This window comes from Aythya ferina (genome assembly GCF_964211825.1).
Source record: "Aythya ferina genome assembly, chromosome: 4".
In the NCBI taxonomy this organism is placed as follows: domain Eukaryota; kingdom Metazoa; phylum Chordata; class Aves; order Anseriformes; family Anatidae; genus Aythya; species Aythya ferina.
In genome coordinates this window covers 30375289-30398430 of record NC_140300.1, presented here as the reverse complement: position 1 = coordinate 30398430, position 23142 = coordinate 30375289, and the positions used below count along the sequence as shown (strand labels likewise).

The following is a 23142-nucleotide window of genomic DNA, read 5'->3' as shown; positions in this document are numbered from 1 at the left end:
TCTGTGAGGCCGTCATGTGGGGAAATGCATCACTTCCAAGGTGATGCTGTTTCCCCAGCTCTACCAGACTCCAAGGTGCAAATGATGCTCAACTGAAAACGGGCCAAGATGAAGCAGTCACATGTGAAAGCCAGAGAGATTTGTTGGCAGTTTTGTTCCATTACTAGCTTTCTTGTGTGATTCTGTATCTATCTTGCTTTCTTTTATTATCACAGCAGTATTCGTGGAATAAAACCGAACAAACCTTCTGGCTCACAGGAGGTAGAAGAAGGCACAGACTCAGCTGCCAGGATGGATCCTGCCAGTTGCAGAAGACAGGATTCACTTCCCCAGTTGTAAAATTAAAAGTGAGTTAAACATCCAGCGGGTGTTAATGGAAGGCACGAACCACCCTGCAAACCGCAAGCCTTGGAAGAAGTACAAACTAAACGCAGACAGGAAATCCCCCACCCAGCCAGGACCTGGAAGTTGCTTACACCTGAAGGAGAAGTAACTGGGGATGGTTTACTTTAGGTTGATTATTTGCAAATGACTGAATGTGAGTGACGTTCATTCCCTTAGTTCTAGAGAAGCATATCAGATGAGTGAAAAAACAGCCCTTGATATCTCCTCCGACCAGTTTCCTCTAACTGGTAGGTTCCCTCCCCGCTGAAGACCCGATTCTGGTCTCTCTGCCAGCCAGCTAGACAGCTTGAGACAGCTGGGTCACAGCCTCGGGGCATTCAGGGCTGGCTGAGGGACAAGGACAGGGAATTAAGCCCACAAGCTGCAGGAAGGCAAAATTTCTTTGTCAAACTGGGTTGTGATGTTTTGAGAATTACCACTTATAATAAACAACCTTGCTCCTGTTTTTTTCTATTCCTTTGCATGGATCCAAAAGCTGACTGAGATTGCAGGGCAATAGATAGAGTGCATATTTTTTGGATAGGGTAAAATAGCTATAAGCGTGGCCAAGGAAGAAGTTGTCTGGGACAATAGTTCCATGCTTTTCTGTCTGGTGTCCCATCTCACCTTGCAAGAGTAACACATCTTTTCTGAAATCCACCCACTCTTACTAGTAGTCAATTTTTCATTTCCCTGTTCACATGCCTCCCCTGTCCCAGCATGCCCTTGTTGGTTCAGACTGGCTCCAGCTAACTCTATGCACATTTATCTTGCAGAAACAATCAATCACTTACATTTTCTGGTTTATGGCTGTTCTCCCATCTGGGACCTGGCTCCATGACAGTTTGTTGTACTACGTGACCTCCCTGTCCTCCTGGAGACTCTGCTCCAGCTCCAGCTCCACGCGGCAGCGCCAACAGCTGCAGGTTAGGCCCTGCAACAGAAGAGGGAAGGACTGTGTCTCTTCAATGGCCAAACAATTAATTCTGTCACTTTCCAAGCATGCTTTTACTGGGAAACAGGAGCTTATTTTGGTTGTCTATGACAAAGGTGGATTGGTGAATTTCAGAGCTCTCTGGGAGAAAGGCCTTTGGCTACTGCTATGGATGAAGCATTAAACTACCCTACTGATACTAATCACAGAATCACAGAATCACAGAATTTTCTAGGTTGGAAGAGACCTCAAGGTCATTGAGTCCAACCTCTGACCTAACGCTAACAGTCCCCACTAAACCATTTCCCTAAGCTCTACATCTAAACGTCTTTTAAAGACCTCCAGGGATGGTGACTCCACCACTTCCCTGGGCAGCCTGTTCCAGTGCCTCACAACCCTTTCAGTGAAGAAGTTCTTCCTAACATCTAACCTAAAACTCCCCTGGCTCAACTTAAGCCCATTCCCCCTCGTCCTGTCACCAGGCACGTGGGAGAACAGGCCAGCCCCCACCTCGCTACAGCCTCCCTTGAGGTACCTATAAAGAGCGATAAGGTCGCCCCTGAGCCTCCTCTTCTCCAGGCTGAACAAGCCCAGCTCCCTCAGCCGCTCCTCGTAGGACTTGTTCTCCAGGCCCCTCACCAGCTTCGTCGCCCTTCTCTGCACCCGCTCAAGCACCTCCATGTCCTTCTTGTAGCTTTTCAAGTGTCACGTTTTCATTACGTACACCACGTACTAAATAAAGGCACAGCAGTAGCTCAAGGCCCCTGGAGACAGAGACGATGGCAGTGACGAGCAGAGCAAAGTTGAAACCTGTGCGTGTGTTCTAGCGCGTTCTGCTGAGCTGGCTGTCAGGGCTGTGCTTCCTATGAGAGGTATGAGCTTGGTCTTGTTATCTAACTCTCAGTGTACCAAGGGAGCATATTTACATTGCAAAGTGTTCCTCGTATCCCATTTGGTCTATGCAAGGCAATTAGTAAGGATTTTTAAAGCCTTCCAAATAAACTTCAAAGCAGGAGCACTTCCTGTTGGAAGGGAAGGGCTGCTTATGAGTCTCTCTGAACGTCGGCTGCTAATCGCTTCCTTCCCGTGGCCAGGGCTTTCCCCACCGGTGGGCTTCTCCTGCATTTGCTTTCTTTTGCAGAACAGCCTCATGAATCACATGAAATCTCTAGAAACAAACCAAATACTGAAGAAAAAGGCTGGCGCAACAGAGGCTGGAAGAGAGTTACACAACTCCCAAGACCAGTGCCACGAATAAACAGTTTCCCGGAGTGGGCTGCTGCTTGTCACCTCTCTCCCAGTTAGTGTCCGTCGGTTCAGAGCAGGCTGACCCATCTCCAGTGAGGCCAGCGTGTGAGGTGCACATCTGGCTGGATACAGGCCCACGAGTACATGGGCAGAGCAGAAAGGAGAGGGAAAGGACACTTGCTCTGCTGGCCCATGGGTTTCTGACCCCAGGAGAGCAGAGTGCCGCCAGCCAGGCTGCTGTCCTGACGTCAGCTCAGTGCTCAGCACCTCCTCGCTACCTTGATGCTGACGTTGGAAGGAGATGCCACGCTTTGCACACCCCTTTCTGCACACAAGATGGAAAACGCGACCTGCAGCTGCCTATGTGACAGCTGTTTCCTGTGGACACTGGCAGGCTGTGCCAGGAAAACCTTTGGAGTGAATCTTGAGCCAAGTTGTTCGCAGACACTTGGTGATTTAGGGAGCCAACCTGCAGGGAGCCCCGCAGAAGGTTTCTTCTTCATTGCGTGCCTTTTATTTTCCCAAACTATCTCAAACCCCGTGAATTAAAAATTGAGACCCAAATGTAAAGGAATTGCTCTTCGTTGGGTGAGACTCCTTGTGTCAGACAGATGAGTTGACCTGCCTTCTTTCTGGGATTATGGATATTTAAAATGCTCCCTTCTTCTCCCAGTGAAATTCCCTCCTGGCTCAGGATACCACCGTGCTCTTGTGCTGTCTCCTGCTGTCCCCTCAGAGACTGGGTCCTTCACTGGCTTCAGGAAATGATCGAGGCACAGAGGCAGAAAGCTTGGCTCTTGGGTAGCCTGAGAAAGCGGTGGTGTTTCTCAAGGCAGATGAGCAATTAACTGAAACGAAAGGCAGTCATTAGGTGAAGATGCTCAGGGTTTACCTGGCCTGCCTTAGCCATGCCCATGGCATTTCCCCTAGTCAAGTGACAGATTGCAGGCACATTTTAGTTTAACTGTGAACCTAGTATAATTACGGAAACGTTTATCTTTTGGAAATGTAATTGACCCTTTGGAACTGACATACCATGGAGGTGAAATTAAGAAAAGGAAAAACACACTGGAAATATTTGGGCAATTTCCTCTTGGCACATAATTGCTTGTTTTGTGACCTAAAAAACAGTATTCCTTACACTCCTGCACAAGGCTATGGGTTACTTAAACTATTTATAGGTGCTTTGATCCTATCTTTTTTCTGCAATCGAGGCGGCGAAACTTGGATCAACCAAATGTGACATAATTCTGGATGCTGCCACCCTGAGCCATGCCTCAGGTGACCTACCAGCTCCTCGTAGCCGCTGTGGGCATGCTTTATCAGCTCCATCTATTACAGACTTCGAAGAGGTCCCTCCCTAGTGCAGAGGACGCTTGAGAAATGGAGGATACCAGGCATGCTATGTTGTGTCATCAGCCCTTGATGAAGGAGTGAGGGAACTGTACCCTGGCAGTACTTTTCCACTTGCTTTCCTACCTGAGAGCTGGTAACTGGGCTGTTACAACATGCATGATCTTCATTGAGGTTAATCCTTGCAGAGCCAGAGGTCAGATTTGGCTTGGAACACCTCGGTTGTGTGGTGGTCTGTCTTAAAGCTAACACAAAGTGAGGTACAACGCTTTGTTTTTACATGTGAGAGATCTTGGATGTTCGTTCCTTCCAGAAGGGATCTGCATTTGCATTGATAATATAACTCACATTCATTGATTTGTGTTAACAGTCACTCCAGATATCTGCAAAGCAGGAGGGTTCAAGTCCACGGAGCCTCCTTTCATTCAGCAGTGACTTTCCATCATTTCCCATGGTCAAGCAGGAGCACAACTCTAGAACTGGCTATTTCCCACAGAAAGGGAATCCCAAAGAACTTGATCTTCTTGCTTTGGCATTGTGATTGCTTTGTTGCCATAATATTAGCGTTTTGTTTTGACAGTGGTGAAAATACTTGGTTGTCAAAAGCCAGGAACATTCTATTGCATTTAATGCCTGAGACACAGTGTTAAACAGAACTGTGAAAAGGAAACTGTAACACATTTAAAAAAAAAAAAAAAAAAAAAAAAAAAAAAGAGGCATGAAAATTATAGTCTTTGGAGGCAGGATGAGGGAAGAGGAGCAGCGCTTCTGAAAAGGAAACCTGAAGAGAAGAAAGATGCTCTCATATCGAGTCTAGATCCCAGACTGCAGTCCATGTCTCAACTTCCTGTCCCAGAAAAACATTTTGGTTTTGGGAAGTATTTGTGCATCTCAGGGAGTAAAGATTGGGACAGAAAAATGTCAGGTTTTTCTTTTCTGCCAAGACAGACACACTAGAGCTGGCTTCCTGCAAGCAAGAGCTTGACTCCTGGGCATGGCAACAGATGTGGTGAGAGAAAGGATGTGGTGGGACTGGAGAACTGCTCTGCTGGAAGGGCTCTTGGGAGGGAGCCTTTAAGAGATCCTATTTATCTTGTTATGATGGGAACAGAAGGGGAATGAGGATGTCCTAAGAAAGCTGAAGATCTACAGAAGGATGAGGTAGAGGAGCAAGAAGTAGTGAAGGGCCAGTGCTTTGTTGGGTCCATCCCTCGGGACATCACTCCTTCTGAGATCTCCTGCTCCAAGCCAGGAAGAGGTTTTGATTTCCAAGTGACAGAATTGCCATGGGTCGTATGGGAGCGAAGTGGGACTCAGGTTTCAAGCAGCAGGAACGGTGAACGGCATGGCCAGGCTGATAACCCTGTGGATTTGCATGAGATGACTGCCTACAGCTACCCTTAGTTCCCTTGGCCTTCCCACTGAGGCTGACGGACAGTAACACCAGAACTATTTAGGCAGGACCTACCCTCTGGCCATGCGTGGAAGGGCAGGAACTCACATCCAGCTCTAGATCACAGAAACACCAGGCTTCTCTGCTGAGGTTCAAGGATGTCGAGGATGTATTGGGGCCTGGGGCAAGCTGCAGGCTTTGTGCACCCATGACTTACTGGAACAAGCTAGCCAGATTTTTATCCAGAACAAAAGAAACCCAGAGAAGGCTCTTCTTCTTAGATAATTGTTTCTCCATTACATCACTGAGGATTAACCTGGCATTTTCAACACAGACCTTTTGCTTGTGAAATCCTGGCCTTTCAAAGTCTTCCATTTGGGCCTCTTCTGTAGTTTTGTTACAAAAACCTTGCAATTACATACACGGAAATTCCCGCTTCTGCCTACGAAATGATGTGACATGTAAGCAAAAGAGCCTCCAAACAAAGCATCTGAAACAAACTTCACTAAATGTCCTGTTCTTCCAAAATTACACTTCTCGTAAATATTTTTCTGTCTCATTTCCTGTGTGCTACTTGTTACTTTATTTGTTTAAATCAAATCATCATGTGGCAACTCTTAACATACATGATGTGAGTGTAAACAGCCTAGATGCAAGTGAAACTGCATGGATGAGGACAAGCAAGCAGAAAAGGAAACCACTGATAACATAAAATGCAGACTGATAAAACCAATAAAAAGCTCTCATCTTTTCTGACTGGCACTAGACGACATTGAAAAACTGGCCTTTAATGTGTGTGCCAGAGGCCTCCTGAAGGAAGGTTTCAAAAGACCAGAGGGCACAGAGTTTGGGCTAACGTGGTGGAGTCTGAGGCGCATCTGCTCATGACTCAGTGCTTCTGATGTCATTCCTGTCGCTGGCACGGAAGACAGAAAAAGCAGCGAGTTCAGACGGGACCAAGGCAATTTCTAACAAAATGGGTGAGATGTCACGCACCAGACTCTAGGAAGCCATTGGTGTCTGGTCTCCCTGACTCTTCGCTCAAACACCTTTTCCCTCCCCACAGAAAACAATGAAGGACAAATCCTCTTTTCTCCCCTGGTGCACAGACCAGGCTGCCATGCTCTGCACACAAATTCTGCAAAGCTTCATCATGCTTAATGGAAGGTTTGAGGCCTTTGCGCTGAGATGGGAGATATCCAGGCCAAGACACAGAAGTGTTTTAGCTTTCACGTGGTTACTGAAGTGAGGCCCTAAGCATGCACGGTGTGTCCACAGACCTCTCGTTCTTTCCATGCTGCACCCAGAGACATTTGCATATTGTTCTGGTCCCATCTCTGGAATTAGCAACACTGCCTTTATTTTGGGTGGCTTTCAGGCCTTTCAGGTGGCTGTGTCTGAGCGCTAATTGTCAGTTCTTCTGCTGTTGTCCTTTACTCCCTATCATTTCCATACTCCCTTTTTCATGAAGCAGTGCTTTCTTCACCACATCGGCACGTCCTTAGCAGCCTGCAGGCAGCATCCCAGACAAGAGCCCTAAGTTGTGGCCCATCCTGTAAAAAAACCATCTGCACACAGGAGGTACGCAGCACTGACCTTGCTGGTGGAGGCAGGCTGTGAGGTAGGGAGCTGCAAAAGATAAAATGCACCTGTTTTATTGAAGGCATGTTTACATCGAGGATCAAATCCTGTCTTACTCTGCTAAAACCGTAACGTGGAGTGGCTTTTCTGGAACAGCTCCCTGAGTGGGCATGTCCAAACAGCAGCAGGAGAACATCAAAAGCTGCAGCGATCATCCACAGATAAGCACCCGAACTGTCTGATCCTGAGCTACCCCCAGGCACGGCTTATTAGTTTGTCTGCCCGTGATGAGCTCTCAAGAGCCTATAGCTCTCCTTTACACCCAAGCCTCTTTCCACGGCGCTGGCTTCACACACACGGTCAAAGGCTAACTGCCTGCTGGTCAGGAAGGTTGGAAAACCCAGGTTACTTGATGGAAAACCCACAGCGTGAAGTCCTTTTAGCAGAGAAATGACTGGGAATGCAGACTTGGGTCAGTGCTAGAGCAAGTCCCCGTTGCAGTGACCCAGCCACAGTGGGAAGTGTGTTTGCATCAACCATCTCTCAGTAATTATAGCAACAGATGACTTGAGATCAAAGTGTGTTTGTGAATGATGTGGCGAAGTAAATGTATGTAAATCTCAGCTTCTTTATCTCTAGATCTGTCTTTAATGCTGACTTCTGTCCGGCTTTAACCTGCCCTGGGAAAACATCTCAGCTTCCATCGCTGCAGTGCCAGCCCCAACAGACCCCCAAGAGCCTTGTCCCATGCTCGCCTCCTCACCCCGTGCCCAGCAAGGCTGCTCCTGGCTGGCACGACTGCCACGGCACAGCAGCTGCTCGACTTTGGGGCCTGATCCCCAAGCTTTTCTCAGTGCAGAGGGGCGCATTTGCTGTACTGGTGACTCAACAGAGCCAGGTGCCCGGGCGCTTTGTGCCGACACGCTGTGGTGCCGCCAGTGGTTGCTACTTCCAGGCCTTCCCCTCCCACTACTTGCACCCCAGTGGGCAGCTGCTCCTCCTCTGGCCACAGCCAAGGGCTCCAGAGCTGATTTCTAATCCAAGTTCTCCCAGCCTTGCCCCACCACCAGGCCAGGCTGCAAGCAAGGTTTCACAGGAGGGATGTTTGTTCGGGTTGACACAAGAGAGCACAAGTGTACGGCGGCGGCCAGTGGCTGACCAGCACATGGAGGGGCTGCCATTTGTCCAGCCCTGTATCCTGTGGCTGCCCTTCCTCTGGGTTGAACCTGTTCCATCTTCTCTCTGTCATGTATTCCCCTATCAGATTCTAGCATGTTTATCCTGTATTTTCTAACTAGTTAATTGCTTCACCCACGATGCTCAGCTCCACACCAGGTGCTCTCCGCATGCCATCGATCTGTAAGCACCCCGTGGGGATGTCTCCTCTCTGCACATCCTGCTCTGGATAGCAGCACATATGGCTGGCAAGATTGTTGCAAGCCCTTCAGTGCTCTGCAATGCCCTGTCCCACTTGTCTAGTTCCTAGCAGTTTTACAACCTTGCTTTCAGTTCCACTTCATCTGCACAACTGCAACCTTTTTTTTTTTTTCTTCTTTATAACACAATTTTTTGCCTACAAACCTCTGCATAAAAGGAGCAGGAGAATTCTTTGTGTTAGCTTAAAATGCCACATGGGATAAAATCCTGCTGGAGGAGTAGCTTGCAGGGAGGGAGTGCTAAAGGAACCGCAGCTGTCCTTGCCTGTACCCTCAGAGGCTGACCACCAGGGGCTGGTCCTGGTTGTCCTGCAGGGAATTGGAGTAAATGGCCAAGGCTGAAAAAGACTGTGATGATCAAATGTTTGATTTGCTTTGTCATTTGTGCCCTGGATACTCACCTGTCTCACCTCATGCTATAGCACATAGTGGATGATCAGTTCTCCAGCAGAGGTTAGAAGACATGAGGCAGGGAGCAGTTTTCTAAATGTGAGGAACAAAGTCAGGGAAATACTTCACACACAGGTCTGTCGTGTGGCTGCACCCTGGCTCCAGACATCTTTCCTGCCCAGTTCCTGACTGAAAGTGTTTGAGTCACAAGCAGCAGAGTGCAGAGACAAGGCCAGGGTGGTTAGAAGTTTGGTAGGGAGAACGAAAGCTGATTTAGAAAGCACTCCCCAGATGTCTCTGAGAAAGTCTTGATCTCTCTTCATGATCTCTGTTGATTTCTTTTTTTTTTTTTTTTTTTTTTTTTTAATTCCAAAGGCATCTCCACAGCCAGTACCTTCTGCACAGTTACACCTTGGCAAGGACAGCCACATTGGATAAAGTGTTCAGTTGCCACCTGGACCTAGGTAGCAATGCCATCTATGCACAGGATTTCCCAAATCACATCAATCAATCATCTAGATTTTCCATGGCTTATGCTGAGATGCTGTGTTGCTCCTACTTGCTTATTTCTCAATAGAGTTGAGAGGCTTAATTATTGGGTTGCAAAGCTCCCAAGGGTCTTATGAAAATTGAACTGGAAGAGCGAAGTAACATGACATCCCTAAACCACGATAGGTTGCTATCCAGAGATTTGCTGTAATCCAGGTGAAGTCTATCCCCAAAAGCAGCTGCCCAACATGCATGCAGTTTGCTTGCTATCATCAAAGTCTACAGGATGAACAGGTGATTCATTATCATGTAGGGTAGTGCTTTGAATGTTATCATTTCAGCCTCTTAAATGCATAATCTTTCTGTCTCTGGGATCACATCTTCCTGATGAAGAACAATTAGAGTATCCTGTGGTGAAACACTGGATTATTATTAATGAAACTTGCACTGCCCCAGAGTTTTAATTGAGTTAAGTGTTTAAATACATACCCAACTTAAAACATGTGGGCACTCTCATTCCTGCCACAGGAGTTACCAGTGCTTTTCACACAATGCCAAGAAATGTTAACTGTTAAAAACACATTAAAAACATGTTTGATCATTTACTAACCTCAGTTCTTCACATGTCCAAGTCTAAATCCCTCATCAGAAAGTGCTGAGCACTTACTGTTCCATTGAAACCGTGCAGATCTTCTTTAATTACATAGTTTTTTTCCATTCTGCAGTTTTGCAGGCAGAAATTTCTGATTTTTGCCAGTGCCATAGCTATCTGTAGAGTTTTGTTTGCTTCTGAGTCACATTAAGTTTAGATCTGTCGTGTATGGAACCATTTGTGTCAAAATATTCAAGACAGGAGGCAAGGAGACAAGTGTTGGTGTTCGTACAGAAAACTTACGTAGCTTATACCTTTGACTGTGGCCCTCAGTGGCAACCCATTTTTGTCAAACTGTATACAGACTGACAGCAGATATGAAATGCTAGAGCAGCTTGTGTGGTAGGGACAAAGGGGGTACCCTGGGCCACAACTGCCACCTGGCTTTTAAATAGCTGAGGTTTTTGCCCATGTACAGAAGGCAAATGAAGGTTTGCTAATAATTTAAAGGAGGTCAGGGCTTGGCATTAATGTTCCTGTTCCCTCATCCCCCCTTCCAATGCAAGCTACCAGATAGAGACAGAGACGTTTCAGGATCAGCCCTGTCTTTGCTACCTGTGTGTACAACTGCAGATACAACTGTGTATCAATTCCTGCACGGAGACCCCCAAGCACTCCTGCTAAACTGGTTGGATTTCCTGGCCCATGTGCTGGAGCAAACGCAAGGCGCTTGCGCAAAAAGGAGCAGAGATGGCTGGATTTGCTGCTCTGGGCCTTCCTCTTGCTGTACCTCACCTTCGTGGGAGAAAGGCCAACAGGGGCATAGGCACTGGCTGCTGCCAACAGTTATCAGTGAGCAGTTCGTGTACGTCTGGTGCTCTGCTAAATGTCATGATCCAGGAATGCAGCTTCTGCTCAGGCATTTGCCAGCTGGCCGAAGCAACTGCAGGTGTGTAACTTTTTATTTGTTTATATATGTAAATCAAGTCCAAAGTCTCAAACGATTAAGTCATGCAATGCAAGGCATGTGACAGAGCGGTTAAGAAATAGTGAAGGGCAGACAAGGGTGACAGGAGGAAAGCATTTCAAAGTGGTAGCTAGCTGTGAGCTAAATCATGTTGGAATTGGGTAACCTGGATTTAGGGGAGAGGTTGGAAAGGAAGGGCGTAGCATTGGGAGTGGAGCTCTTTTTCCCTCTGGAAAGGGCCCTAATTGTCAGGCTTGGGCCCTGATTTTGTTTTACCTACACAACTGTAGGACCAGTGTGGGTCCACCGACCTCAGAGGAGCTGGGCTTGATGCCCACAGAAGCAACAACAGTTACTGGGGTTGGCTGTGAGCTTTGGGATATGCTCCTGGTACAAGCAGCAGCCTCCCCTTTCTCTTCTCTTCTCTTCTCTTCTCTTCTCTTCTCTTCTCTTCTCTTCTCTTCTCTTCTCTTCTCTTCTCTTCTCTTCTCTTCTCTTCTCTTCTCTTCTCTTCTCTTCTCTTCTCTTCTCTTCTCTTCTCTTCTCTTCTCTTCTCTTCTCTTCTCTTCTCTTCTCTTCTCTTCTCTTCTCTTCTCTTCTCTTCTCTTCTCTTCTCTTCTCTTCTCTTCTCTTCTCTTCTCTTCTCTTCTCTTCTCTTCTCTTCTCTTCTCTTCTCTTCTCTTCTCTTCTCTTCTCTTCTCTTCTCTTCTCTTCTCTTCTCTTCTCTTCTCTTTGCTCTGCTCTCTCCTCTCCTCTCCTCTCCTCTCCTCTCCTCTCCTCTCCTCTCCTCTCCTCTCCTCTCCTCTCCTCTCCTCTCCTCTCCTCTCCTCTCCTCTCCTCTCCTCTCCTCTCCTCTCCTCTCCTCTCCTCTCCTCTCCTCTCCTCTCCTCTCCTCTCCTCTCCTCTCCTCTCCTCTCCTCTCCTCTCCTCTCCTCTCCTCTCCTCTCCTCTCCTCAATGCATTGTCTATAGATTTTTTTTTTCGATTTGTCATAGTTTACTCCTGGCTTCTCCATGGCAGATGAGAAAAGGCAGAGAGGTGGATGGCATGGGCTTGTGGAATGGACTCTGTCTGCTGGACTCATGTTGGATCATGCTGGAAGTCTTCAGCAGAGTGGAAAATGCCCACTTTAATGGAAACTGGATTTGAACCTGTAATTACCACAACCATCGCATGCCTAATTTGCAGTTGTGTGCACAAACACATGACTTGCCCATGTGCTAATTGTGCTTTCACATTAAATGCTCCTGGGTCCTGGTCTTAAAAAAAAAAAAAAAAAAAAAAAGTGTCTTTAGCAATACTGGTCTGATCTTCCCAGAGATGAGTAGGAATTTCTGTATTGACTTCAGGAGAGCTAGACTGCATCCCTGTACACAACGCCAGCCCAGTGGCAGACATCAAATAATGTTGTTCCCCAGCAGTCTACTGATGTTATCGCTGCTTCTGTGAGTAGCAGAAAGAACAAGATCCTACAATGACAAACCACAACGTTTGTTGTGGTACCTAAAGACAAGTGAAAGAAGAGGAAACCTTCCCAAGTGAAAAAAACCAACATGCATTTCACGTCCCTTTTTGTTTTTCATGGACCAAGCACCTTGGAGACAACTTGCTCATGATCTGCTAAAGAGGACTACAATCCATCAAGGAAGACAGACATACAATAGCTAGAAGGAAAAGTAACAAAAAATTGCACTCAGAGTGCAATTGAAGAATTGCACCATTAAAAACGAATCATTACCTTGCACATAAAATTCTACGTCAGTATCACATTTACTAATTTTTAAGGAGTACAATTCCACGGAACAATGGCAAGCTTCTTTTAAATGAATTGATATTGTTGCTTCTTGTTGGCAGCTGCTCTCATCCAGACACTAAATGTTATTTACAGCATTGCCACAGGGAAAGCACTGGAACAGATAGTAATTGTTTCACCTCCACTGAATGTTGGCTTAACAGAAATGAAGTGTTTGCATTTTTGCTATGAGTATTTCTCTTTTAGACATAAGACTAGTACAAAAGCTGCATGAGGAACTTGATTTGAGTTTCTGGTAATCAGCAATGTCAAATTTTACATGCTCTTGTGGCCTGGTTTGTTCTCAGAAGGGACTCCTAAACTCTTAAGCTCAGATTCGTCAAATCCTGTCATAACAACTTCCAGTCTATGCCTATCTAACGAAGAGTTTCTGAATCCACAGTAATTCAGAGAGGTGGATATGGAACTTGTGTTAAATGCCAATCTTGTACCTAAAACCAGTCAAATAAAGAGTAAGAAGTGTGCAGACTCAGCAAGGATTCACCATTCGCATTCTGCCATGGACTTGTGGTAAATGAAGCTGGGCCAGGAAACCCAAGTGGGTTTAAACTGGAACACGGTAAATGAATTAACAGGATTAAACAAAGGGGCTGGACTTGCACCAGGAATTACTTTCCAGTCCCATATTCCTACATAAAGTCTAAAATACATACCAAGTCATCTGAATAAACGTGCTCACTGACCTCACTGGATGTTGCATAGATGTGTCACCAGGGAAGAAAAATCAGACCGTCTGCATTTGATGTTTACTCATTATACATTTACACTAACACCACAATTTACACACATAGAATTGAAGTATGTAAATGTTGACCTAAATTTTGATATGCGGTTAGCAGTTTGGTTCCTGGGCACTCCTGAATTCCTCTGCCTTTGAAACGTGGGACTGCCTGCAATCAGTTTGGGCTCCCCCTGGACAGCCCGCTTGCAATCTCCATTGCCCATGAATGCGGGTGCTATGCTCCAGGCCAGTGCTAGGAAAGTGTGCCCGACACTTGATGATAGCAGTTAGCAAAAGGAAAGATGTGATACCCTGGTAGCTGTCCCATTTTCTCCTGTAAGTTCATGTGCCTTGTATGGCTAATCAAGATACAAGAGCTCTTGTTGTGCAGTTTCACTGAAGATATTTGCTCCAACAAGACATATTAGTTTGGTCATTTCCTTACTAGATGCCCTTGATAGTTCTCCCCCAGGAGAGTAACTGCTCCAAATATAGAAAGACACTAAGAGAGTTGAGCAATATGCCCTATAGACTCCTATGCCCTATCATCACGAGGCTGTATGATTTCATTCAATTACCAAGTCCTAATATGTGTGTGGCACTTTGGACTGATTGTCTCCCGGCTTTTGCAGAGCTGCTTGACAGAGAAGGAAAGTACTTTTTCATCGGCACTGTTTGTTTGTTATTCCTCTGTGAACTCCCCCAACTCCTCGGTGTCAACACCTGGCAGCTCTGTCGTGTCGGTACTGCTTGTTTGTCCTGTTGCCCCAAGTGCTGTGGCGGGTGGGAATTTGGCTGGCCTTGGGGAAGCGAGCCACATCAAACACCGGTGTTCGGAGTCGCATGTGGATTGTGCTGCCTGTTTACTCCCCGGCTGGGAGTGCAGCACGATGGGATTTGGGTAGGCAGTGGGTTTGAGCTCAGCTCGCTGGGGGAGATGATCCTCTGCGAAGATGTCACTGCGCTGATCAGAACGATGGGAAGGATCTTCCCAAATGATATGGAGCATGGTGTTTCTGGACTAGTGACACCGATGTAAAGGGCACCCTACCCACACTGGTACTGCCATGCACAAGTTCACAGAAGCCAGCTTTAAGCTTGAGGCAAGAAATATCACATCACCATACTGCAGTGAAGTCCTGCATCCACATGTGCATCACAAGGTCTGGCTGCCCTCTTTTTGTGGCTATAGGCAGGCCCACAAATTCTCCCAAGTCAGCTGTAGCCCCTGTCCACTGCACAGCTTTGCATAGCGCAACTTTACCAGCACCTGCAAATCCAGTTCTGTCCCTAAAAAAACGTGAGTAGAGCAGTGGTACAGACCATATGTCAGGGCGGAGACTTCTCCCCAAACCAGATGCAGCTGTTTGTTGTGTAATGGTGCCTATGAAGTTTTGTAACTCTCTCACATACTGGGAGGACTCACTTGATGGCAAGGCTAATTTCACTTTCTGACATCTCTCATCCATCAGAAATTCCAGGCCAGAGCTTTAAAAAGCAACTAGTGACTTAGGATCTCATGACTGCTGAACACATAGGCTGAAGTATCTAGGCAGGCATGCACAATGCTCCTCCTCAAACCTCCTTCTTGTAACAGGCATCAAAACTGTGGGTCGCTCCAAAAGCCCAAGGCCAGGATCTGGAGCTAACACTTGCCCAAGGCAAGTCACAGAAGCTCCTTCTGAACCAAAATGTCAGCTCTAACCCCCAAAATGAAGATCCCTGCCCTGGACTTCAGCTGAGAAGGTGCACAGGAACACTACCTGCCTGCACTGGCAGAGCCACAAGGCCTGGCAGTGCTGACAGGCTTATGGTGAGACCTAAACATGACCATTCGGCCTCATGTCAGGCTTTGATGCTTATGCAAGCAGTGTGATGAGCAGATGACAGTGGTTTGGCTCCCTTTCCTCAAATGGGAACAGAAAATGGTGCCTTAAGCCGAGCTGGGATGTTTCAGGAACTGGCTGACATGTGAGTGGGGCCATGGATGCTGGGTAGGCTCAAACTGAGGGGGTCTAACAAGGTCTGTAGGAGCCTATGCTCCTCTTACAGCTTCCTCCAGACTTAGCTCACATGAAGATATGGATATCACCTCCAAACACCTTCCTCAAAGCAGCCCTGCCACGTGGGCTCCACCAAAAACAGCGTGGCAAAGGGATGCCCAGGAGGCGATTGCTGCATTACGCTGGTGCTGGCCTGCCTGCCAAGTGGGCTTTGTGGTCCCAGGGGTCTGCTTTGATGAGCATGACTCCTTGCCCCTGGAGGGATGAGTCCAGTCGTGGTGTTCGTATCGCTTTATCTCCCTTCTTGCATCACAACACTGCTACTGTAACCTGTGGGCGACTGGCAAGCATTAGCCGAAGTGCTGCTCCCTGAAGAGGAGGCTGGCAATTGCGGTCTTGCATCATTTGTGAGTGTCTGGCAAGCCAGCTGAGGGCCCTCACAAGGGGGGAATGCAGCACAGCTCCTCCATGTGCTCTTCAGCAGATGAGGTCTGTCAGCTTCTCCCCAGGGATGAGGAGTTGAGGTCTCCGCTGCTTGGCCGAGGATGCCCAGCCAGAAGCAAGGCTGCAGTCACGCTGCACCGGCCTACAGCCTCAGCTGTGCCAGGCTGGGTTTGCTGTTCAGGCCAAGGTGATCTGAGTGCCAGTAACGTGTAGGGCTTGTACAGAAGTGGTTGGTGGCTTCCTCATGACTTGCATCACATCAGTGCTCAGAGCTGGCTCCTGCCTTGGATGCATTTTCGACAAGACGGGGCTTTCTCTGCGAGACCCTGCAGAAATTTCTCCAGCAGAAATGTAGCTAAGTATCTCCAAGACCTCTCCATCCAGCAAGACTGACCCTATTTGGATGATGTTGCTGGTGAAGTGAATACAGGGGAGCCTGGCAACTGTATCTTACATATAAAGGTCTTTAGTTAAGGTATAAAAAAGCATCTTGCCTCCCTGAACCCATCCTGAACTCTGCCCCACACTGATCCCTAACAAAATGGTACATGCATCTGTCCCACCCAGGCCTACAATCAGTGGTGACTCACTGTCATATATTCTCATTTGTGCATTTACTGCCCAGATAACTCTCCATTAGGCTAATGAGTCATTCTTTTACGCCCACCAAATACATAGCTAGGATTCTGTTGCTTTCTGCTATTCATAAATTAGGGGGAGAAGGAGAACACATACAGCATCGATCCAGAAAATATCTCCTCTGGAGAAGCTCTCCAAAGGTAGAACAGTTGGATTTGTGAGTCTCCAATGAGTCTCATTCAGCACAGTTAGTGAAAATAGGGGTATGCTTTCCCTACACATCCTAATTTGAATAATGTCTGCTATTTAAAAGGCAAAAGGACCCTGGGAGGAAGAGGGAGGAGACTGCTGGTTAGGTACGGAAGGCTGACAGGTTTAATATGGTTGATTAAAATGTATTGTTAAATAATTGCCCAGCACACTTGAAGCTCAGACATTTTCCTTGCTTGTTGCTTGTGAATTTAGTGAACAAGATCCCCAGCCACACAGGCCACAGTCCCAGAGTTCAGCTCACTTTAGGTGGCTAAGGGCTAAACGCATTGCTTGCACTACCTGGAGTTCAGTTCCGTATGCTCAGTCTCTAGCAGGACCCAACAGTGAAGCGAAAGAGTTCACACAACTCTTCTTTACTGAGCCCAGGGCATCAGTATTGTGAGACATGTTGGCCCCTACAGATATCTGTGACCATCACAAGGATCAGAACCCAAAAGGCATCCCCGCCTGCTCTGCGTGAATGAGCTGGGTTCAGGTGGGTTGTCTGGCATCTCTAGTGGGGATGTCCACTTTCAGTATTCAAGTAATTGGGTTTTTGGGAACAAATGAGGCCCCAACGACTCCTGCAGATAAGCACTGAAAAGATGGCATTATTTGGTGAAGTACCTCATGCCAGTCTACTTCTAGAGCAGGAGGATTTGGGTCAGGGCTTTGTAGGCCATGGTTGGGGCTGCTTCTCTGAGGAGAGAAAACAACTTGATTCCATGAGTCAGTAAATTTCAAGCAGGCCAAGAGACAAAATGCTTGGCATAACATAACTGTATGTGTGCACAATCCATGCAAACTTCTCTGACATATTAGACTAGGAATTGCCAACTCTTGCTAGTCTGGTGATATTTGGAGTGCTCCTTATGACCCCAGAAGACAGGGATTTCTGAATAAGGCAGGAATCTTTTCCTTAAAATCGGTTTCATTCCCTCAGGACTGTGGCCAAAAAATTTGAAAACATGATCTCAGTACATCCAACAGATGAGAAATCAGTTGACAAATAAAGAAGTGTCTCTACTATATCTATTTTTTTGAGAGTAATGTGGTTTCTGCATGTCTAAAGATGGCCCAGACATTTATTTTTTAAATGCTTGATGTGGCCATAATGCATAGCTGTAGTTGAATGCTCTTTTGACCACTTTCAATTATACTTTGTGGCTAAGGAGACGAGCTGCCTCGACTTTGTAAATAAAATAGCGCCTTGGTGTCAGAGAGAAAGACGATGGGAAAATTTCTACTGACTTTCTCTCTGATTTGTGCTGCTGACAGGGCAGGAGCTGACCTTTCCTCCTGCCAGCCCAGTGGATGCCCCCTGCCAGTGAACTGACAACTGCTTAAGTCAACAGCCAACTGGTTCAGCTTCTTAAGGCATATCAAATTATTTGCATAAACACTGTAACCAGAGCAAGAATGAAGCAGGGATGGGCTTGAGCTTTCAAAAGGGTTTTTCCAACACAGTTTTCTTATCTTCATTCCTCTGACTGTCCCTGCACTGCCTGTTTAAAGCAGTTGCTCCCCAGACACTGATGGTCCCAGGTTTCCTCTGGATTGGTGCCTACAGCAGGAGCCTGTGGGCTCTTTGAGGAGAGCTTGAATTGCCAGTTTCTGCTTAGTGTGGGCACTCGGTCTATTTTGTTCTTTCTCCAGTGAGCTGTATTCATGACACAGAAACGAACATCATATCCTTGAAATCCCTGCTGTGTGTCTGAATTCGACCTGTTGTTAGAGGCAGGCTAACAGAGATATGTTGCACAACAGCTAAGACTCACTTCCTTAATAAAATAACCTAAAACACTGCAGTGTGATGCAGGCCTTCTGTAAATGAGTAGTGGCTTTATTGAATGACGTTACATTTCTGTACTGCCAAGCACTTTGGCGTGCCAGTTTTAGGCAGCTTCCCCTCAGCAAAAGGGAGGACAGTGTGCAAGGGTGGCTTCCATGCTCCTGTGCTCTGCCAGCAGCAGCCAGGCCGCAGGGCAGCATAGGTCAGGAAAGAGCTGTGACTGGGGGAGGTTATCCAGCCCTTATGCCCCCAGCAGCCACTTTCTGCTTGTACTGTGGCTCACTGCACAATAATCCATGCAGAGACACAAAGGCCATTTCCACTCGGTGGTTCCCTCTCTGGTAACTGCAGTTTGAAGCCAGGAGAAGTGATCTTGCAGGGAGAAGAAAATATAAACCAGCCCCGTATGCACATGTAGCAAACCAGTCCCCATGCTCCCTCTATGTCTCTGTAGGTCCACATTCCTTATTTACCTGCTATAGCTACTGCAGATATTCTTTCCTTCTTTTTTCTAAATAACAAGGCACATTTTTTAAAAGTTAAGTTCTTCTTGCTAGGGGCTTTTGCTCATTCCCAGAGCTTGCAGAGGATCCCAGTCCTATCATCTCTGCTAGGAAAAGAAGTTCTTACATCTGCTCTGAAGGGAAAGCATGTCATATTAACGATATTGAATAAGAAATGTAGACTCCTCATTTCAGAGGCAGATACTGGAATGTGCTTGGTATTCAGATGATAACTTGTGTCTGCAGCAACTTGCTGAGTGATGTATTGAATCATGCTTTGATAAAGTGATGTGTTTGAAGTTTCCCAAGACAGTACCTTGCTATCATTCCCTTTCCAGGACTGTCACTCAGAGTTCTTCAGCCTTGTCTCTGTCGCCAGGTGGTCAGACTCGAGTCCCATCCAACCAAACCAAAAACCCATCTAGGCTTACTCACTTATTGATTCAGAGCAGGCATTGGAAAAAATAAGGAAAACAGTTTTTTCCTGAACAAGGTCACTTAATACCACAAGGGTATCTTTTCCCCCGGTGAACGTAATTAGAACAAGACCCTTCCAGCCACCCAAACAGTGCTTTGAGTAGGCCATGTCATGTGATTTTTGGGGTGTCGGCTCCTCTTGTTTCGAGGCTATCTCCTACATAAATGAGGTTTAATTGCTCCCTCCATTGAGCCTGACAGAAGAGTGCTAACACACCCACTGGCTGTAAGCAGGCCTGCGACTGTCTGGAGATCAAAGTCAGTAGTGCCTCACGGCAGCCATCAGTAAATTCCAGGGTAACGAGAGCCCTGCGAAAGGTATGGAGAGCCCTGTAGCCTTACAGTGCTCCCCACCCACTGCTGACTTCCATTAATTAATTAACTCTGCAGCTTTGTTCCCTTATCATAACCCTCCCAGCAACAGCACAATAAATTGTACTTGCAACAGATGCTTAGATGAGATGATCCCAGGTCTTTGCAACTTGAAACAAGGGTGGGAAACTCATAGCTTTGCGGTGATCTCCAATTCATTCATTATACAATCGGATTTTAATTGCTTTAAGAATATGATTTTAGCGAATCTGGCCTCTAGTATCAAACACGCTAGACACTTCAGTTGCTAAATCTCCGCTGCTATGTACAGTCAGACTATCCCTTGTGGTCTTCTTCACTTCAGTGGGGTCTAAGGTGTTGAATTATTTGTAGAAATTAATGCTGTGGTTCACTCACCCCACATTCACCCACTGAGCAGATAGGTGCCAAGCTTAAGTTAGCTGTTTTGAGATAGTGAAGGAGAGGGCATCTCCACAGGGAATTCATTTAACATGAGGTATCTAAAATAATCCAGGTGAATCATCCCCTGGAGATGTTTCTTTCTCCTTCGGCTGGCTATAAAGGAGGGTAGGCATTAAATGCCTAACTTAAAGACTAATGAAGTTAACAGTAAAGCCCACCCTATGTGTACAGAGACCCGAGTATGAGAATAAACAGAAGGTTGCTCTGTTGTGGGGTTTGACATGAGAAGAGCAAGCAGATTGATGCCTCATCCTAGCACTGGGGAACAAGCTTCCATGTAGGGAGATCAGTATCATTTGCTGGACGGGCATAAAGTTCTGTCGGTATGCTTGGGACAATAAATGGTCTGCATGATCAGGTCAGGCAGCATGCAGCTCTCAGTGGGCACCTTCCAGGCAGAATGAATTCCTCACAGATCAGTTAAAAACCTATCTAGGAGAGCTGGTAACACGGGAATTACTCCATGCATGTGTATGTGTGTGTGCTGACAGGGATCAGTGAACGTTCCCGGGGATCTAATGTTGTTAATCTCAAGACTTAGAAGGTGGGTGGGAGAAGATCTTTTTTTTCTGATCCTTTCAGACTGTCAGGCAGGATAAGGGTCAGAACATCAGCATTTGAGGCTCACGAGCGATTACCTGATTTACTCTGCAGTTGACTTTCCCGGAATTTCATCTTGGGCATATCTCTCAACAGCAGTTTTTAATAGCTCCCATGGGAGCCCTATGTTACAAACACAGACTAGGTATTCAGATCCCTTGAGGTGGTTTTGAAGATAATTTGTTCTTAAAAAGCAGGTCTGCAATGTGCAAGCTCATACCAAAGTCCTGCTATCCAAACTAAGTGTGTCTAAATGTAAACATACTACATGAGGGTGATACTGCTTTTCAGATCCAGATTCAGATCCAAAGAGCCTGCTGAATCCTGCGCTGAGATCTTTCCCTGCAGCACTGCTGCCAAGTACCTCTGCTTCAGTTTGATTTGGGCAAGGCAAATACAGCTTCTTGCAGAACCTTAGGGTTGGCCGGTGAGGTGTGCACAATGGGCACATGGAGTGCTAAGAGACAGATGCACAAGTCTTGTGTTTGGTGGCAGTAAAGCAACTGGCTCCTGAAGGGCTGGAAATAAGGCTTTGTGTGCCTGCCTGCTTGCTTAGAAACCTCCAAGGCATGCTCAGGTGTCACTGGAGGCAGCTCTGGGGACTCAGTAGGTGGCAGCCTTCACCTTGACTTTGCAAGGAGTTGTCACCCTGTGGAGGGTGTTGGGGTGTTGTGAGCATGGGGGATAAAGGCACCCTGATCCTGGCACAAAGTGCAGAGACTGGACAAAGCCAGCTGTGAGACTTCACCCCGGGTGTGAAGAGCCCAATGACAGAGTCCAGAGTAACTCATCTCCTGGTCAGTGAGTGCCCTTGGGGGTTGGCAGCCATTTACACCCCAGGAGGTACTGCCAGCATCTCTGACTCCAGCACTGTCCAAGTGACCTTTACGTATAACCAATGCAACTAAAAAGACAAACTGAACAGGTTTAGCACTTTGGAAGAGGTTTGGATCTGCAGAATCATATCCACTGCTCATTCATATAGCAAGCAGGAGCAGTACAGTTTTTCCCTATTTTTGGAGGGGGAAACTCGCTACAAGGAAGAAAATGGGGCACAGGAGGGCTGGTGGATCTTGGGGAGCATTGTCCTCCATCTGGGTGGGGAAGCTGAGCGATAGCAGCAGAAGCCTCTTCAGGGTGGACAGCTGCAGGCAGGATGGCCTAGCTTACCTCAGCCATGGCCTTCACATCCTTTCAAACCTGAGAGGCTCCTAAGCAACGTAGCCCCTTTCCAAAGCTCTTAGAGGTTTCAGGCCCTGTCAAGCTGAATGTTTTTGAACTGTTCACCTGAAAATGAGGAGGAACCATTACTAATGTGAGAAACCATCCTGGTTACTGGCAACGCCTACCTTACCACTTGGCATTATGCCTGCCTACCCTTCTCTCTACCCCTGAACAAGCTTGAACGAAATAACAAGCATATTTTCTCTACTTACTGAGAGGCAGATTTATACTCATGCTCTTGTCATTCTCTCTCAATACCTTACATAAACCACCATTGTTTTTGGAGAGACGCCAGAACAGTTTGAAGGAATGTGTACAGGACCTTCCAAACCAGGGTTTCCCCATGTTTCTGACTCTATAATCCCCCTATTGAGAGAGCTAAACCAATAGGCTCATACTTCCTGCACAGAAAATCTTTTCCAACTCCATCCACTGCCTTTAAAAACAAACAAGGAAACCCACAAACTCATGCCCAGCTATTATCATGAAAGGGAAAACAAGAGATACAAAGCAAAAGAATTCGCCGCATGCAGATCTGTGAATGCTACGTCCGTGAGTGAGGAGACATTTGCTTTCGTTCCGCGTAGTCAAACGTGTACTAATCTTTAAAACACCTTCACTGAAAAATTGCAGCTAATTGCTTAGTCAGAGGGGATTTTCTATTTGTGCAAAGACCTCTGCTCAAGCTCCAAGTATGATACTATCGATAACAGTATATGGTGTTAGACCATAAATTCAGATATAACATTTAGGGAAAAGACTTTGAATAAAAAGCTTTGAAAAGCTGCCTGAAGGGGGTTGGAGGGACTTACCTGGAACCACTGCATTGTCGCCATAGACAGCAAAATTCAGAGTTGCAGCTCAGAATAGGCTCTGCAAGGTGAGCATTAAGTATGGGAGCCATTGGGTGTTCACTAAATGCACAGGTGACTATCTTTGTGACAGAGAGGGGAAACACACAGCTCAAAAAAGATCACAATTAACTTTTTCTCTACTGCTTTGTCTGCAAAGAGGTTTAAGTGGCCTCTTTGCATCCAAAGAAGATGACTAGTGACAGGGGTGATATCAGATATAACAGTTCTTAAGCCTCCCCAGCTCATGATAGCTCTATTTGTTGGCAGACTCTCCTGCTCCTTCAATACAAGTTCCCATCTGAAACAACCTTAAAGACA

The 23142-nt window shown here is 46.6% G+C and overlaps 1 long non-coding RNA gene across 1 annotated transcript in view; it reads right to left on the bottom strand.

Moving 5' to 3' along the window:
- Window positions 1-1245: 1245 nt before the first annotated feature.
- LOC311435486 overlaps window positions 1246-23142 on the bottom strand; it is a 33331-nt gene continuing 11434 nt past the window's right edge. The window contains exon 3 of the long non-coding RNA XR_014692145.1: window positions 1246-1318. This is a non-coding gene — a long non-coding RNA (uncharacterized lncRNA). The remainder of the gene's footprint in view (window positions 1319-23142) is intronic.